Here is an 18,919-nt window from a genome sequence, read left to right as displayed (position 1 = left end):
GGCATGCGCTACCACACCCGGCTGATTTTGTTTTAGACGGAGTTCCCGCTTGTTGCCCAGACTGGAGTGGAATGGTGCGATCTCGGCTCACTGCAACCTCCACCACCCAGGTTCAAGCGATTCTCCTGCCTCAGCCTCCCAAGTAGCTGAGATTACAGGCATGCACTACCACACTCGGCTTTTTTTTTTTTTTTTTTGGAGACGGGGTTTCACCATGTTGGTCAGGCTGCTCTCGAACTCCTGACCTCAGGTGATCCACCTGCCTCAGCCTCCCAAAGTGCTGGGATTACAGGCGTGAGCCACCGTGCCTGGCATGTATTGTGTTTTGAGACAGGGTCATCCTCTGTCGCCCAGGTTGGAGTGCAGTGGTGGAATGATGGCTCACTGCAGCCTCGACCTCCTGGGTTCAAGCAATCCTCTGCCTCAGCCTCCTGAGTAGCTGGGACCACAGACGCATGCCACCATGCCCAGTTAATTCTTTAATTTTTTGTAGAGACAGGGTCTCTCCGTGGGCTTATTCAGTGATGCTCCCTTCCCTCTCTCTCTCTTTCTCTTTTTTTTTTTTTTTTTTTTTTTTTGAGACAGGGTCTTGCTCTGTCATCCAGGCTGGAGTGCAGTGGTGTAATCTCGGCTCTCTGCCTCCCAGCTGCAATTGATTCTCCTGCCTCAGCCTCCTGAGTAGCTGGGATTACAGGTGCCCACCACGATGCCCGGCTAATTTTTGTATTTTTAGTATAGGTGTGGTTTCACCATGTTGACTAGGCTGGTCTTGAACTCCTGACCTCAGGTGATCCATCTGCCTCAGCCTCCCAAAGTGCTGGGATTACAGGTGTGAGCCACTGCGCCTGGCCTAGGCACTTTGTTAATATGTACCAAATGAATGTATGAATGACCAACCAATAAGGATGAAGCTGATAGTCTCTGCGTTGCTCTGTGACTTTGAGGAAGTGACTTGCCATCTCTGGGCTTCAGGTTCCCATCTATAAAACAGAGACCATACACTTGTTTGGCTTCCAGCTTCCCACCCTTTGTTCATGCTATTTCTTCTCCAACAAGGACTATCCCTTAGCCCCATGCTTTACCTCCCTAATCTCTTGTGAGCTCTGAAATACTCCCTAACTCAGGCAGGCACCACTACAGCTAAAGTCGACCACACCTTTCTCGGGACCATCACTTTGGCCAAGACCATGCTGGCAGAAGGGAACTGGGGCTGGGGACTTGCCATGGAGCAGCCAGAGGAGACAGAGGTGGACAGAGGTGGCCGTACAAGGGAAAGGTGATGCCTGCTGTAACTCTCTGTTCATCAGTGGGGAGAGACAGGTGACCAGCTCCAAAAGAGAAAAGCAGCCTTACCCAGGGAGGGGGAAATGGCAAGTATAAAGGACTCCATAAAAACCTCAGCTAACTGGAAAAGTCTTATCAGTGTGTATGAAGTGCAGTCCTTCTACTAGTGGGTGGGCGTACACTCTAGAGAAACTCTCCGACTTGGAATAAAGAGATAAACGCAAGAATGCTCGCTATCCTGTTTGTAACAGTGAGGAACTGGAAATGGTCTCCGTGTCCATCTCCTGAACAATGGATACATGGGTCCTGGTGTATTGATACAGGGGAACACCATAGGTCAGTGAAAGTAGATGCACCAGCATCCCATATATTACCAGAAGTCTACAATGGCATTGCAGAAGTCTACAATTGCATTGACACGAAGTTTTAAAACACATAAAATGGTCAGGCACGGCTGCTCATGCCTGTAATCCCAGCACTTTGGGAGGCCAAGGCAGGTAGATCACCTGAGGTCGGAAGTTCGACACCAGCCTGGCCAACATGGTGAAACCCCGTCTCTACTAAAAATACAAAACTTACCCAGGCATGGTGGTGGGCGCCTGTAATCCCAGCTACTTAGGAGGCTGAGGCAGGAGAATTGCTTGAACCTGGGAGGCAGAGGTTGAGGTGAGCTGGAGGTTGCAGTGAGCCAAGACTGCGCCACTATACTCCAGCCTGGACAACAAGAGCGAAATTCCATCTCAAAAAACAAAACAAAGCAAAACAAAACAATGGTTGCATGTGGATACATGTTGCAAAAGGATACACACATGAAGGGCGTGACTAACACAGGATGGGAGAGGGAAGCCGCGGCCCTTGAGGTGGAGAGGAAAGAATGCAGTTGGGAAAGCTACACAGGACATTGGAATTTGTAAATTTTGTTTAAGCCCTGCGGTGGAATCCATACGTTCATTATATTTTTCTTTTTTCTCTATTTTTTTAACCACACCTATAACAAAACTGCATTTCTTTCTTTTTCCCTTTCTTTCTTTCTTTTTTCTTTTTAAGGAGTCTTGCTCTGTCACCCAGGCTGGAGTGCAGTGGCACAATCTGGGCTCACTGCAAGCTCCGCCTCCCGGGTTCACGCCATTCTCCTGCCTCAGCCTCCCGAGTAGCTGGGACTACAGGCGCCCACCACCAGGCCCAGCTAATTTTCGTATTTTTAGTAGAGATGGGGTTTCACCACGTTGGCCAGATTGGTCTCGAACTCCTGACCTCAGGCGATCTACCTGCCTCGGCCTCCCAAAGTGCTGGGATTGCAGGTGTGAGCCACCTCGCCTGGCCTACTATCTGTTCTTTTCTGTTTTTGTTTGTTTGTTTTTGTTTTTTTAAGAGATGGAGTCTCACTCTGTCACCCAGGCTAGAGTGCAGTGGCATGATCTCAGCTCACTGCAACCTCTGCCTCCCGGCTTCAAGCAATTCTCTGCCTCAGCCTCCCAAGTAGCTGGGATTATAGTTGCCCACCACCACACCTGGCTCATTTTTTTTTGTATTTTTAATAGAGGTGGGGTTTCACCATCTTGGCCAGGCTGGTCTTGAACTCCTGACCTCATGATCCACCTGCCTTGGCTTCCCAAAGTGCTGGGATTACAGGCATGAGCCACTGCGCCTGGCTACTGTCTGTTCTTTTCTACAAGTCAGAAATATTTCATAATACAAATAAAATTTGACACATCAATTCCACCTCCAGGGTTTTATTCTTTTTTGTTTTATTGAGACGAAGTCTCATTCTGTTGTCCCGGTGAGCCAAGATGGTGCCATTGCATTCCAGCCTGGGTGACGACAAGAGCAAGACTCTGTCTCAAAATAAATGAATAAATAAATAAAATAAAATAAAATAAAACCTTCAGACCTCCTGAGAACTCACTCATTATGATGAGAACAGCATGGGGGTTCACCATGATTCAATTTCCTCCACGTGGTCCTGCCCTTGACACGTGGGGGTTATGGGGTTTCAAATTCAAGGTGAGATTTGGGTAGGGACACAGAGCCAAATAATCTCACTCAGCATTGTTTAAAAAACAGAAAAGTAGGTCGGGTGCGGTGGCTCACGCCTATAATCCCAACACTTCGGGAGGCTGAGGTGGGCAGATCACCTGAGGTCAGGAGTTTGAGACCAGCCTGGCCAACGTGGCGAAATGCTGTCGCTACTAAAAATACAAAAATTAGCCAGGCGTGGTGGCGGGTGCCTGTAACCCATCTACTCAGGAGGCTGAGGCAGGAGAATCATCTGAACCCGGGAGGCGGAGGTTGCAGTGAGGCGAGATCACGCCATTGCACTCCAGCCTGGGCAACAGAGCAAACTGTCTAAAAAACAACAACAACAAAAAAAAACCCAGAAAAGAATGTCCAACAATAGGAGATGGTTGAACCAATTCTAGCATATCTCACAACATGGAATAATATGAAAGCTATTACTGAACCCTTTTTTTTTTTTTTTTTTTTTTTTTGAGACGGAATCTCGCTCTGTTGCCCAGGCTCTGGGGTGCAGTGGCGCGATCTCGGCTCACTGCAAGCTCCGCCTCCCGGGTTCACACCATTCTCCTGCCTCGGCCTCCTGAGTAGCTGGGACTACAGGTGCCCGCCACCGCGCCCGGCTAATTTTTTTTGTATATTTAGTAGAGACGGGGTTTCACCGTGGTCTCGATCTCCTGACCTTGTGATCTGCCCGCCTCGGCCTCCCAAAGTGCTGGGATTACAGGCGTGAGCCACCGCGCCTGGCCAGTTTTTACTGAACTCTTACCACACAGCAGCCGCTTTGCAAATAGCCCTGTGAGGGAGGGGCTGTTGAATGCTCATTTTACCGATAAGCAAAGTAAGGCTTACAGAGATGATGTAAGTGGCCCAGAGTTAACATCCAAGTTACAGGACTCCAGAGTCTGGTGCACTTTGCACTCCTGATCTCCGGGCCGCACTGCCCAGAAAGAAACCAGCTGCTGATAGCTGGCGGGGTGGGTCTCAGACTTCAGGTGGCATAATAAAATAAGAAGGAATGACTCATGCTGGGACACGGATGGCCCCTGAGAACATCACGCTAGGCGAAGGGGGCCAGAGACAAAAGGCCACATTCGGTACGACGCCATTTCTATGAAATGTCCAGGATAGATAAATCCATAGAGACACAAAGCAAATTCATGGTTGCAGAGGCTGGGGCAAGTGACTGCTAACAGGTACGGGCTTTCCTTTTGGGATGATGAAGAAGTTCTGCAACTAGACAGTGGTGATGGTTGTACCTAATACCACTGAATTGTACACTTTAAAATAGTTAAAATGGGGCCGGGTGTGGTGGCTCATGCCTGTAATGCCAGCACTTTGGGAGGCTGAGGTGGTTGGATCACCTGGGATCAGGAGTTTGAGACCAGCCTGACCAACATGGCAAAACCCTGTCTCTACTAAAAATACAAAAAATTAGCCGGGCACGGTGGCAGGCACCTGTAATCTCAGCTACTCGGGAGGCTGAGGCAGGAGAATCACTTGAACCCAGGAGGCGGAGGTTACAGTGAGCCGAGATCACACCATTGCACTCCAGCCTGGGCAACAGAGAGAGACTCTGCCTCAAAAAAATAATAAAACAATAAGTAAAATAAAATAGTTAAAATGCCGGGCGTGGTGGCTCAAGCCTGTAATCCCAGCACTTCGGGAGGCTGAGACGGGTGGATCACGAGGTCAGGAGATCGAGACCATCCTGGCTAACACGGTGAAACCCCGTCTCTACTAAAAAATACAAAAAATTAGCCGGGCGAGGTGGCGGGCGCCTGTTGTCCCAGCTACTTGGGAGGCTGAGGCAGGAGAATGGCGTGAACCCGGGAGGCGGAACTTGCAGTGAGCTGAGATCCGGCCACTGCACTCCAGCCTGGGCGACAGAGCGAGACTCCGTCTCAATAAAAAAAAAAAAAAAAAAAAAGTTAAAATGGTGTGTGTGTGTGTGTGTGTGTGTGTGTGTGTATATTTAGAGACATATATAAGTGTTTCTCTGTTACCCAGGTGGAAGTGCAGTGGTGTGATCATAACTCACGGCACGGCCTCACGACATTGCTCGTGTACCTACCACTGAATTGTACAGTTTAAAATAATTAAAATGAACATTTTAATCCATTAATTAATTTTTGAGACAGGGTTTCACTGTGGAGTGACACAGTCATGGCTCACTGCAGCCTTGGCTCAAGCAGTTCTCCCACCTCAGCCTCCCAAGTAGCTGGGATTACCAGCACATGCCACCACACCCAGCTTATTTTTAAATTTTTTGTAGAGATGGGATTTCCCTATTCTGCCCAGGCCGGTCCGGAACTCCTGGCTTCAAGCAATCCTCCAGCTTCAGCCTCCCACACACTGGGATTATAGGTGTGAGCCACAGTGTCTGGCTGTAAAACGGTGAATTTGATGTTTTTTGTGTTGTACCACACACACAAAAAGAAAAAAAGGTGGGGTGTGGGGAGTCAAAGTCACCTTGAGAATGTGATTAAAATACAGATTCCAAGGCTCAGCCTCAGGGGATACCTGGTCAAATATTCAGTCATTTTTTTTTTTTTTTAAACAGGATCTCACTCTGTCGCCCAGGCTAGAGTGCAGTGGTGTGATCCTAGCTCACTGCAGCCTTGACCTCCTGAGCTCAAGCCATCCTCCTGCCTCAGCCTTCTGAGTAGCTGGGACCACAGACATGCACCACCACATCTGGCTAACTTTCTTATTTTTTGTACAGATTAGGTCTTTCCATGTTGCCCAGGCTGGTCTTGAACTCCTGTGCTCAAGCAATCCTACTGCCTCAGCCTCCCAAAGTGCTGGGATTACAGGCATGAGCTACTGTATCTGGCCCTATAAGTATACTTATTGTATACTATATATTAATTTATATACACACAAGGACCTATATAGCTATATCTATATACATATATGATTGCACAAACACACACACACACCCCTCATCGTTCTCCTGCTCAGATTTTGCAATGAATTGATATTTTGTGGTAGCCAGCTCCCAAAATTGTCCTCAATGACCCCCTAATCTCCACTTCTTCTTTTTTTTCTTGAGACAGAGTCTCGCTCTGTTGCCCAGGCTGGAGTGCAATGGTGCGATCTCTGCTCACTGCAACCTTTGCCTCCTGGGTTGAAGGGATTCTCCTCTCTCAGCCTCCTGAGTAGCTGGGATTACAGGCATGCGCCACCAAGCCTGGCTAATTCTAGAATTTTTAGTAGAGATGGGGTTTCACCATTTTGGTCAGGCTGGTCTCAAACTCTTGGCCTTGTGATCCACCCACCTCAGCCTCCTGAAGTGCTAGGATTACAGGCATAAGCCACCACGCCCAGTCCCCCATCCTCCACTTGTGGGATTCATATCCTTGTGTAGCTCTTTCCACCTCGAATAGTGCTGAGCTGTGTAACCAACAGGATATTGCAAAAATGATGGTGTGTCAAAAGTTAGATCCTAAAAAAAGTCTGTGACTTTCACTTTGCTCTCTCTGGGATGTCCACGTCAAGAGGACGTTGCAGGACTGGCACGGTGGCTCACACCTGTAATCTTAACACTTTGGGAGGCTGAGGTGGGTGGATCACCTGAGGTCAGGAGTTCGAGACCAGCCTGGCCGATATGGCAAAACCCTGTCTCTACTAAAAATACAAAAAATAAAATAGCTGGGCATGGTGGCGGGTGCCAGTAATCCCAGCTACTTGGGAGGCTGAGGCAGGAGAATCATTGAACCCGGGGGGTGGAGGTTGCAGTGAGCCAAGATTGCACCACTGCACTCCAGCCTGGGACGAACAGCGAAACCACATCTCAAAAAAAATATATATTAAAAAAGAGGACATTGGAGCTGCCCTGCAGAGAGGTCCATGTTTCGAGGAACTGAAGCCTCAAGCCAGCAGCCAGAGAGGAGCCGAGGCCTCCCACTAGCTCGTCAGCCATGTGCTCGGGCCACAACGGCAATAATCCCCCGGCGTCCATCAAGTCTTCAGGTGGCTGTGCAGCCTTGGCCCATGTCTTCTTTCTTTTTTTTTTTTTTTTTTTTTTTTTTTGAGACGGAGTCTTGCTCTCTCGCCCAGGCTGGAGTGCAGTGGCCGGATCTCAGCTCACAGCAAGCTCCGCCTCCCGGGTTCATGCCATTCTCCTGCCTCAGCCTGCCGAGTAGCTGGGACTACAGGCGCCCGCCACCTCGCCCGGCTAGTTTTTTTTTTTTTTTTTTTTTTTTTTTTTTGTATTTTTTAGTAGAGACGGGGTTTCACCGTGTTAGCCAGGATGGTCTCGATCTCCTGACCTCGTGATCCACCCGTCTCAGCCTCCCAAAGTGCTGGGATTACAGGCTTGAGCCACCGCGCCTGGCCGCCCTGGCCCATGTCTTGACTGCAACCTTCGAAGCACCCCAAAGCCAGAATCGCTCAGCTAAGCCGTTCCGAAATTTGCGACCCATAAAAACCAGATGAAGTAAACGTTTATTGTTTTCTGGAGTTGCTGTGGTTAATTAGTACACACCTAGATTAAAATCTAACTTTCTAGGCTGGGCGCAGTGGCTCACGCCTGTAATCCCCAGCACTTTGGGGGGCCAAGGCGGGCAAATCACAAGGTCAGGAGTTTGAAACCAGCGTGGCCAACATGGTGAAACCCCGTCTCTACCAAAAATACAAAAATTAGCCGAGTGTGGTGGTGGACGCCTGTAATCCCAGCTAGGTGGGAGGCTGAGGCAGGAAAATCGCTTGAACCCAGGAGGCAGAGGTTGCAGTGAGCCGAATGTACCACTGTACTCCAGCCTGGGCGACAAAGCGAGACTCTGTCTCAAAAAAAAAAAAAAAAAAAAATCTAACTTTCTTACAATGGCCCCCGGCCCCGCCCAGTTTCCCCCCTCATTACCTCTCTCACCTTATTGGAACTCTTTTTCCCACCACTCACCCTGGTAAGGTCCCATCCACCTCCTCGCTGAAAGCTGCACTTTCCACATTTCAAGGCCTCCCCCGTTCTCTCTGCATAGAAAGTGCTGCCCAAAGATATCTGCAGGGCTCACTCTCTCACCTCCCTTAGGTCTCTGCTGAAATGTCACCTCACCTGGGAGGTCTCACCTGACTGCTCTGACTAGAAGAGTCCACCCACCGCCAGCCAATGCAGAGCCCCTTGTTCAGCAATTATTAAGGGCCGGGCATGGTAGCTCACGCCTCTAATCCCAGCACTTTGGGAGGTTGAAGCAGGTAAATCACCTGAGGTCAGGAGTTCGAGACCAGACTGACCAACATAGTGAAACCCCGTGTCCACTAAAAATACGAAATTAGCCACGCATAGTGGCGCACGCCTGTAATCCCAGCTACTTGGGAGGCTGAGGCAGGAGAATCACTTGAACCCAGGAGGCGGAGGTTGCAGTGAGCTGAGATCATGCCAGTGCACTCCAGCCTGGGTGACAGAGCGAGACTCCGTCTCAAAACAAGCAAGCAAACAAACAACAAAAAAACAATTATTAAGAATTTCAAGCTGGGCACAGGGGCTCACGCTTGTAATCTCAGTACTTTGGGAGGCCGAGGTGGGTGCATCACAAGGTCAGGAGTTCAAGACCAGCCTGACCAACATGGTGAAAGCCCGTCTCTACTAAAGATACAAAAATTAGCCACGCGTGGTGGTGCATGCCTGTAACGCCAGCTACTTGGCAGGCTGAGGCAGGAGAATCGCTTGAATCCGGGAGGTGGAGGTTGCAGTGAGCTGAGATCGCACCACTGCACTCCAGCCTGGGTGACAGAGTGAGTCTCCGTCTCAAAAACAAACAAACAAACAAAAAAGAATGTCAGGGCTGGGCACAGTGGCACACTCCTGTAATCCCAGCACTTTGGGAAACTGAGGCAGGCGGCTCACTTTAGCTCAGGAGTTCTGAGACCAGTCTGGGCAGCTGACGAAACTCTGTCTCTACACACATTAGCTGGGTATGATGGCACGTTTGTAGTCCTAGCTACTGGGGAGACTGAAGTGTGAGAATGTCTTGTGCCCTGGAGGTTGAGGCTGCAGTGAGCCATGTTGATGCCACTGCACAGCAGCCTGGGTGACACAGTGAGGCCTTGTCTCTAAAAAAGAAAAAAAAAAGAAAGAAAGAAAGAAAAAGAATTTTAAGATGACGATAGTAGAGGTTTTTTTGTTTTTTTGGTGTTTTTTTTTTGAGACACAGTCTCACTTGATAGCAGAGCTTTATTTATTTACTTATTTATTTACTTATTTAGTTATTTATTTTGAGATGGAGTCTCGCTCTGTCGCCAGGCTGGAGTGCAGTGGCATGATCTCAGCTCATTTCAACCTCCGCCTCCCAGGTTCAAGCAATTCCCCTGCCTCAGCCTCCCGAGTAGCTGAGATTTCAGGCACCGCCACCACGCCCGGCTACTTTTTTGCATTTTAGTAGACATGGGGTTTCACCTTGTTGGCCAGGATGGTCTCAATCTCCTGACCTCGCGATCCGCCCGCCTCGGCCTCCCAAAGTGCTGGGATTACAGGCGTGAGCCACCGCGCCCGGCCAGCAGAGCTTTATTTATTTATTTATCTATTTACTTATTTAGTTATTTATTTTGAGATGGAGTCTTGCTCTGTCGCCAGGCTGGAGTGCAGTGGCACGATCTCAGCTCATTTCAACCTCCGCCTCCCAGGTTCAAGCAATTCCCCTGCCTCAGCCTCCCGAGTAGCTGAGATTTCAGGCACCGCCACCACGCCCGGCTACTTTTTTGCATTTTAGTAGACATGGGGTTTCACCTTGTTGGCCAGGATGGTCTCAATCTCCTGACCTCGCGATCCGCCCGCCTCGGCCTCCCAAAGTGCTGGGATTACAAGCGTGAGCCACCGCGCCCGGCCAGCAGAGCTTTATTTATTTATTTATCTATTTACTTATTTAGTTATTTATTTTGAGATGGAGTCTTGCTCTGTCGCCAGGCTGGAGTGCAGTGGCACGATCTCAGCTCATTTCAACCTCCGCCTCCCAGGTTCAAGCAATTCCCCTGCCTCAGCCTCCCGAGTAGCGAGATTTCAGGCACATGCCACCACGCCCGGCTACTTTTTTGCATTTTAGTAGACATGGGGTTTCACCTTGTTGGCCAGGATGGTCTCAATCTCCTGACCTCGTGATCCACCCGCCTCGGCCTGCCAAAGTGCTGGGATTACAGGTGGGAGCCGCCGCGCCCGGCCGATAGCAGCGCTTTAAATCGGAGCAAGTCGCTTCTGGGAATGGGACCCCTGGTGGCTACACAGGTTGCCAGCCCGCGAAGTTGGAGCTGTGTAGGACCTCCCCCTGGCTACCACTACCTATCTCTTTATTTATTCGTTTGTTGCTGGAACATAAATGCCAGGAGGGCAGGACCTTTGTCTTGTTCAGAGTCGAGTCTCAATATCAAAAAGCAGTGCCTGGCATATCATTGGCATTAGATAGAGATTTGATGAATGAGGCCGGGTGCGGTGGCTCACGCCTGTAATCCCAGCATTTTGGGAGGCCGAGGTGGGTGGATCACGAGGTCAGGAACTCAAGACCAGCCTGGCCAAGATGGTGAAACCCTGTCTCTACTAAGAATACAAAAAGTAGCCGGGTGTGATGGCAGGCGCCTGTAATCCCAGCTACTAGGGAGGCTGAGGCAGGAGAATTGCTTGAACCCAGGAGGCAGAGGTTGCAGTGAGCCAAGATTGAGCCACTGTACTCTAGCCTGGGTGACAGAGCAAGACTCAGTCTCAAAAAAAAAAACAAAACAAAAAAAGATTTGCTGAATGATTCAATGACGAACCCAATGCAAGTATTCAGATCCTGAATAAAAGAGGGAATATTAGGTCAAAAGAGGATTGCTATCCATTGAATGGGAGAAAATATTTGGAAATCATTATATCTGATAATGATCGCCTTATAATCCAGAATATATAAAGAATCCTTAAGCCAGGGACGGTGGCTCACACCTGTAATCCCAGCACTTTGGGAGGCTGAGGCAGGCAGATCACCTGGGGTCAGAAGTTTGAGACCAGCCTGGCCAACATGGTGAAACTCTGTTTCTATTAAACACACAAATACATACACACACACACACACACACACACACACACACACACACACAAGCCTGGTATGGTGGCAGGCACCTGTAATCCCGGCTACTCTGGAGGCTGAGGCAGGAGAATCATTTGAACCTGGGAGGTGGAGGTGGCAGTGAACTGAGATCGCGCCACTGCACTCCAGCCTGAGCGACAAAAGGAGACTCAGTTTCAAAAATATATATATATATACAAAAAAAATTAGCCAGGTATGGCGGCAGGGGCCTGTAATCCCAGCTACTCCGGAGGCTGAGGCAGGAGAATCATTTGAACCTGGGAGGTGGAGGTGGCAGTGAACCGAGATCGCGCCACTGCACTCCAGCCTGTGTGACAGAGTGAGACTCCACCTTAAAAAAAAAAAAAAATCTTATGACTCAATAATAAAAATACAGACAACCTAATTTCAAAAATGAACAAGGATCTGACATTTATCCAAAGAAATATGCAAATGGCCAATGAACGCATGGAAAAATGTTCAACATCGTAAGTCACTAGGGCTACATGCATTAAACCCACAAGGAGACGCCACTTCACACCCACCAGAGTGATCACCATCAAAAAGACACATCAAGTGGAGGACGGTGGCACAGGCCTGTAATTCCAGCTACCTGGGAGGCTGGAGGATCTTTTTTTTTTTTTTTTTTTTTGAGACAAAGTGTCGATCTGTCACCCCGGCTGGAGTGCAGTGGCACGGTCTCGGCTCACTGCAACTTCTGCCTCACGGGTTCAAGCCATTCCCCTGCCTCAGCCTCCCGAGTAGCTGGGACTACAGGCATGTGCCACCATGCCCAGCTAATTTTTGTTTTTGTTTTTGTTTTTGTACAGATGGGGTTTCGCCATGTTGGCCAGGCTAGTCTCCAACTCCTGACCTCAAGTGATACGCCTGCCTCAGCCTCCCACAGTGCTGGGGTTACAGGCGTGACTCCCAGCCAGGCAAAGGGATCTCTTGAGGCCAGGAGTTCAAGGCTGTAGTGTGCCATGATACTACCTGTGAATAGCCACTGAACTCCGGCCTCGGCAACAAAGCCAGATCCCGTCCCTGAAAAAGACTGTAATTTAGTTTTAAAGAGACAGATAATAGGCTGGGCGCGGTGGCTCACACCTGTAATCCCAGCACTTTGGGAGGCCGAGGCGGGCGGATCACAAGGTAAGGAGATTGAGACCATCCTGGCTAACACGGTGAAACCCCATCTGTACTAAAAATACAAAAAAAAAAAAAAAAAATTAGCCGGGCGTGGTGGCGGGCGCCTGTAGTTCCAGCTACTCGGGAGGCTGAGGCAGGACAATCGCTTGAACCCGGGAGGAGGAGCTTGCAGTGAGCCGAGATTGTGCCACTGCACTCCAGCCTGGGAGACAGGGCAAGACTCCGTCTCAAAAAAAAAAAAAAAAAAAAGATCATACCAGGCACTGTTGCCGATGTGGAGAGATTGAAACCCTCATGCATTGCTGGCGGGAATGCAAAATGGTGTAAATGGTGTAGACATTGTGGAAAGCAGTTTAGCGGGTCCTAAAAATGGTACTATATGACCCAGCAATTCTACCTCTAGGTGGAATGGTGGCAGGTGCCTGTAATCCCAGCTACTCAGGAGGCTGAGGCAGGAGAATCGCTAGAACCTGGGAGACGGAGGTTGCAGTGAACCGAGATGGCACCACTGCACTCCAGGCTGGGCAACAAGAGCAAAAGTCCATCTCAAATAAATAAATAAATAAATAAAAGAACATATGAGCAAATGGCTGGCTAGACAGGCAGGTGGATGGATGAGTGGAGAAATAACTAGTTGGAGGAATGCACAAAGGCATGAACATATGCACAGATAAATGGATGTTTCAGGAGAAGGTTGGATGGGTGAAGACAGGGATGGATATTCAAGGGCATTGCATGGCACGTAGGAAGGAAGCACTTTTTTTTTTTTTTTTTTTTTTTTTTTTTTTTTTGATACAGAGTCTTACTCTGTCACCCGGGCTGGAGTGCAGTGGCCGGATCTCAGCTCACTGCAAGCTCCGCCTCCCGGGTTTACGCCATTCTCCTGCCTCAGCCTCCCGAGTAGCTGGGACTACAGGCGCCCGCCAACTCACCCGGCTAGTTTTTTGTATTTTTTAGTAGAGACGGGGTTTCACCATGTTAGCCAGGATGGTCTCGATCTCCTGACCTTGTGATCCACCTGTCTCGGCCTCCCAAAGTGCTGGGATTACAGGCTTGAGCCACTGCGCCCGGCTTTTTCTTTTTTTTTTTTTTTTTTTTTTGAGATGGAGTCTCGCTCTGTCACCCAGGCTGGAGAGTGCAGTGGTGCGATCTCAGCTCACTGCAAACTCCGTCTCCCGGGTTCACGCCATTCTCCTGTCTCAGCCTCCCAAGTAGCTGGGACTACAGGCGCCCCCCACCACACCCAGCTAATTTTTTGTGTTTTTAGTAGAGACGGGGTTTCACTGTGTTAGCCAGGATGGTCTCGATCTCCTGACCTCATGATCCGCCCGCCTTGGCCTCCCAAAGTGCCGGGGTTACAGGCATGAGCCACTGCGCCCGGCCAAAGGAAGCAAATTTTACCGTCAGACAGACTCCAGCTGCTCCACTCAGTAGCTGAGTGACACTGGGCAAGTATGGTAGCCAGGGTGGCTCTCCCTTCCTGAAAGAACTTGATCAGCTGGGAGGACTTCCGCTGGTCTCCAGGCTCCAGCGGTAGCACCTTCAGCAGCGTTTGATTTGGATTGGTGTTACCTTCTTTTTATGCAGCCTTGACCAATGACTAAGTGTGGGGTAGGGACTAGAGCCTGGCCATTTCTGCCCAATGTGTACACCTCTAAAGTCAATGTGCTAAAGTGTTATTTGTTTATTCAATTTAATTTTTTGGCCAGGCGCAGTGACTCAAGCCTGTAATCCCAACGCTTTGGGAGGCTGAGGCAGGAGGATCATGAGGTCAGGAGATTGAGACCATCCTGACTAACACAGTGAAACCTCATCTCTACTAAAAATACAAAAAAAAAAAAAAAAAAAAATTAGCCGGGCGTGGTGGTGCACGCCTTTTGTCCCAGCTACTCTGGAGGCTGAGGCAGGAGAATCGTTTGAACTCGGGAGGCGGAGATTGCAGTGAGCTGAGATCGCACCACTGCGCAATCTCAGAGTGGGACTCTGTCTCAAAAAAAAAAAAAAGTAAATAAAAAAAATTTTTTTAAATTATTTATTTATTATTTATTTATTTATTTTGAGACCGAGTCTCACTGTGTTGCCCAGGCTGGAACACAGTGACACGATCTCAGCTCACTGCAAGCTCTGCCTCCCGGGTTCATGCCATTCTCCTGCCTCAGCCTCCCGAGTAGCTGGGACTACAGGCGCCTGCCACTATGTCCGGCTATTTTTTTGTATTTTTAGTACAGACGGGGTTTCACCGTGTTAGCCAGGATGGTCTCGATCTCCTGACCTCGTGATCTACCCACCTTGGCCTCCCAAAGTGCTGGGATGATAGGCGTGAGCCACCATGCCTGGCCCACTCTAAGCATTTTAAAGTACAATTCGGTGTAGTTTAGCACATTCACAATGTTGTGCAATCATCGCCTCTATTTAGTTCCAAAACAGTTTCATAACCCCATAAGGAAACTCCAATTAAGCAATCATTTCTTATCCTCCCCTCTTTCCATCCCTTGCAACCACTGACTTGCTTTCAGTCTCCATAGACTTGTGTATGGGTGATCTTTGCACCACATCTCCCAGCTGACCTGACTGGGGTTCTCAGAACTGCACATGGTCTGTGATTCTTCCACTCTGCCGTTCTCCAGTGTCAGACCCAGACCCACTCACGTCACAATCTGAAGTCTCTTCCAGCCACTCCTGGTCTTTCTCTTCCTTTTTTTTTTGTATTTTTAGTAGAGACGGGGTTTCACCATGTTGCCCAGGCTGGTCTTGAACTCCTGACCTAGCGATCCGCCCACCTCGGCCTCCCAAAGTGCTGGGATTACAGGCTTGAGCCACCGCGCCTGACCTTTCTCCTCCTTTATGCTTCACCAACCTTATCCCCAATCAATCTCTTGCATTTCTTTTCTCTCTCCTTCCTTCCTTCCTTCCTTCCTTCCCTCCCTCCCTCCCTCCCTCCCTTCCTTCCTTTCTTCCTTCCTTTCTCTCTCTCTCTCTTTTTCTTTTTTTTTTTTTTTTGACAGAGTTTCGCTCTTGTCGCCTGGGCTAGAGTGTAGTGGCATAATCTCAACTCATGCAATCTCCGCTTCCCGGATTCAAGCGATTCTCCAGCCTCAGCCTGTTGAGTAGCTGGGATTACAGGTGCCTGCCACCGCGCCCAGCTAATTTTTGTATTTTTAGTAGAAACGGGGTTTCACCATATTGGCCAGGCTGGTGTTGAACTCCTGACCTCAGGTGATCCACCGGCCTCAGCCTCCCAAAATGCTGGGATGATGGGTGTGAGCCACCGAGCCCAGCCAGACAGGCAGCCTTTTAGGGTCTCACGTGGATAACCCCAACAAACCCTCACAATTGCCTGAAGGCAGACCATCATGATCCTTGTTTTTCGGACAGGAAAACAGAGGTCCGAGACCCTCTATCCCTAGAGGTGTACATCCCCTCCCTGGGGAAGGTTCCGAGACCTCTGTGTTCCTAGACTTCTACATCCCCTCTCTGGGGAAACTTCCAGGCAGGGGACGTAGACATCTAGGGATACAAAAATAAAAATAAAAACCAGTCCCCACCACCAACCAGAAGCGGTTTCCTCAATATGAAAGTGCAATGTCATCTTTCTTAGAGGAAAAGCACAGCCTCTTCCCCTCGGCTGAGCCAGGCCAGCAGCCTAGCTTCCGGAAGGACCCTTAAGGCTCCAGATACCCAAACTACCCGTGGCCAGTGGTGACAGGGGCCTAATTCCCAACTTGAAAGTAGCCCGACAGGCTGGAGCCCTGTCCCCTAGCCTCCCCAGGAGGGCCCAAGCAGGTCACGTAAGCACCGTGGGGACACCAGTGAGCCACACCCATCTTTGTGCCAGGACACCGAGAGTTGGGTATGGAGACTCAGAGCAGGGACAAGTCTTCCTTAGGATCACCTGGGCTTTTTCTTTTTCTTTTTTTTTTTTTTTTTTGAGACGGAGTCTCGCTCTGTCGCCCAGGCTGGAGTACAGTGGCCGGATCTCAGCTCACTGCAAGCTCCGCCTCCCAGGTTCCCGCCATTCTCCTGCCTCAGCCTCCCGAGTAGCTGGGACTACAGGCGCCCGCCACCTCGCCCGGCTAGTTTTTTGTATTTTTTAGTAGAGACGGGGTTTCACCGTGTTCGCCAGGATGGTCTCGATCTCCTGACCTCGTGATCCTCCTGTCTCGGCCTCCCAAAGTGCTGGGATTACAGGCTTGAGCCACTGCGCCCGGCCCACCTGGGCTTTTTCATCTTTATTATTATTAATATTTTGGAGGAGGAGTGGGACTCAGCCAGGTGGCAAACACAGGGCAGGGCAGGAGAACGGTGTCCAGGGCTGACGGAGGAGCAGGTCATGGACGCCCCCCTCCCCTGGGCTCCCTCATAGCCTTGTGTGACTTCCTCTAGGGGAGTTGTCACCTGCTGATTATCTGTGTTGCCCACAGACAGGGACCCCACTGAGGGTCAGAATCATGTCTGGGCAAACGGAGACTTCCGGAAAAAGAAGCGAAAGGAGGATGACCAGACCCAGAGGAGAGGCGTTTGGGGGCAGAAGGGGTGAGGGGAACTGGGAGACCTTTGCTCTCTAGCAGCCCCACTGGGACAGGATTTATTTTTATTTTATTTTATTTTATATTTTATTTTATATTTATTTTACTTTACTTTATTTTATTTTATTAATTTTTGGAGATGGAGTCTCATTCTGTCGCCCAGGCTGGAGTATAGTGGCGCGATCTCGGCTCACTGCAAGCTCTGCCTCCCGGGTTCAAGCGATTCTCCTGCCTCAGCCTCCCGAGTAGCTGGGACGACAGACATGTGCCATCACACCTGGTGAATTTTTGTATTTTTAGTAGAGACGGGGTTTCACTGTGTTGGCCAGGCTGGTCTCAAACTCCTGATCTCATGATCCGCCCGCCTTGGTCTCCCAAAGTGCTGGGATTACAGGCGTGAGCCACCGTGCCCGGCCACCCAGCTAATTTTTTTGTATTTTTAGTAGAGACGGGTTTTCACCATGTTGGCCAGGCTGGTCTCGAACTCCTGACCTCAGGTGATCCGCCTGCCTCAGCCTCCCAAAGTGCTGGGACTACAGGCGTGAGCCACCTTGCCCAGCTGACCCTGGCTGTTTAAAAAATTAAAATAAAAAATAAAGGAATGAGGCCAGGCGCGGTGGCTCAAGCCTGTGATCCCAGCACTTGGAAGGCCAAGACGGGCGGATCACGAGGTCAGGAAATCGAGACCAGCCTTGCTAACCCAGTGAAACCCTGTCTCTACTAAAAAGTACAAAAACAAAAACAAAAAAACTAGCCGGGTGAGGTGGCGGGCACCTGTATGTAGTCCCAGCTACTCGGGAGGCTGAGGCAGGAGAATGGCGGGAACCCGGGAGGCAGAGCTTGCAGTGAGCTGAGATCCGGCCACTCCATCTCAAAAAAAAATAAAAATAAAAAAATAAAGGAATGAAACACTAATACTGCAACATGGGTGAATCTCAAAAACATTACACTGAGCATAAAAGACACCAGAGAGGGGCTGGGCACGATGGCTCCCGTCTGTAATTCCAGCACTTTGGGAGGCTGAGGCAGGTGGATCACTTGAGGTCAGCAGTTTGAGGGCAGTCTGGCCAACATGGTGAAACTCTGTGTTTATCAAAAAATGCAAAAATTAGCCAGGCATTGAGGCAGGCACCTGTAATCCCAGCTACTTGGGAGACTGAGGCATGAGAATCACTTGAACCCGGGAGGTGGAGGTCCCAGTGAGCCAAGATTGCACCACTGCACTCCAGCCTGGGCAATAGAGGGAAACTCTGTTTCAGGAAAAAAAAAAAAAAAAAGGCCAGGCACGGTGGCTCATGCCTGTAATCCCAGCACTTTGGGAGGCCAAGGCGGGCTGATCACCTGAGGTCGGGAGTTCAAGACCAGCCGGCCAACATGGTTAAACCCCATCTCTACTAAAAATACAAAAATTAGCCAGGTGTGGTGGTGCATGCTTGTAATCCCAGCTACTCAGGAGGCTGAGGCAGGAGAATCACTTGAACCCAGGAAGCAGAGGTTGCAGTGAGCTGAGATTGCGCCACTGCACTCCAGTCTGGGTGACAGACGGAGATTCCATCTCAAAAAAACAAAAAACAAAAAATACAGAAAAGAAAGAGGCGATGGTTGCATAACATTGGGAGTGCACTAATGTCGCTGAGTCGCACATTTTTTTTTTTTTCTTTTTTCTGAGACAGAGTTTTGTTCTTGTCGCCCAGGCTGGAGTGCAATGGCACGATCTGGGCTGACTGCGACTTCTGCTTCCCGGGTTCAAGGGATTCTCCTGCCTCAACCTCTGGAATAGCTGGGATTACAGGCGCCTGCCACCACACCCAGCTAATTTTTGCATTTTTAGTAGAGATGGGGTTTCACCATGTTGGCCAGGCTAGTCTCAAACTCCTGACCTCAGGTGATCCGCCCGCCTCGGTCTCCCAAACT

The 18,919-nt window shown here is 49.6% G+C and overlaps 1 protein-coding gene across 9 annotated transcripts in view; it reads right to left on the bottom strand.

Annotated features, from left to right (window-relative positions):
* The window catches only part of LOC126943250 (60S ribosomal protein L28), a 108,513-nt gene that overhangs the window by 49,651 nt on the left and 39,943 nt on the right, over positions 1–18,919 (bottom strand). The window contains exon 1 of one of the 9 annotated variants that reach the window (XM_050771822.1): positions 8,149–8,152. The exons of the other annotated variants lie outside the window; for them this stretch is intronic. The gene's annotated coding sequence lies outside the window, so the exon portion shown is untranslated. Of the gene's footprint in view, positions 1–8,148; positions 8,153–18,919 lie in introns of those variants that run through there. 9 annotated transcript variants of the gene reach the window in all.

This window comes from Macaca thibetana, chromosome 19, assembly GCF_024542745.1.
Source record: "Macaca thibetana thibetana isolate TM-01 chromosome 19, ASM2454274v1, whole genome shotgun sequence".
NCBI lineage: Eukaryota > Metazoa > Chordata > Mammalia > Primates > Cercopithecidae > Macaca > Macaca thibetana.
Note: the sequence above shows the minus strand (reverse complement) of the source record. Positions and strands in the feature narration are given on the sequence as shown.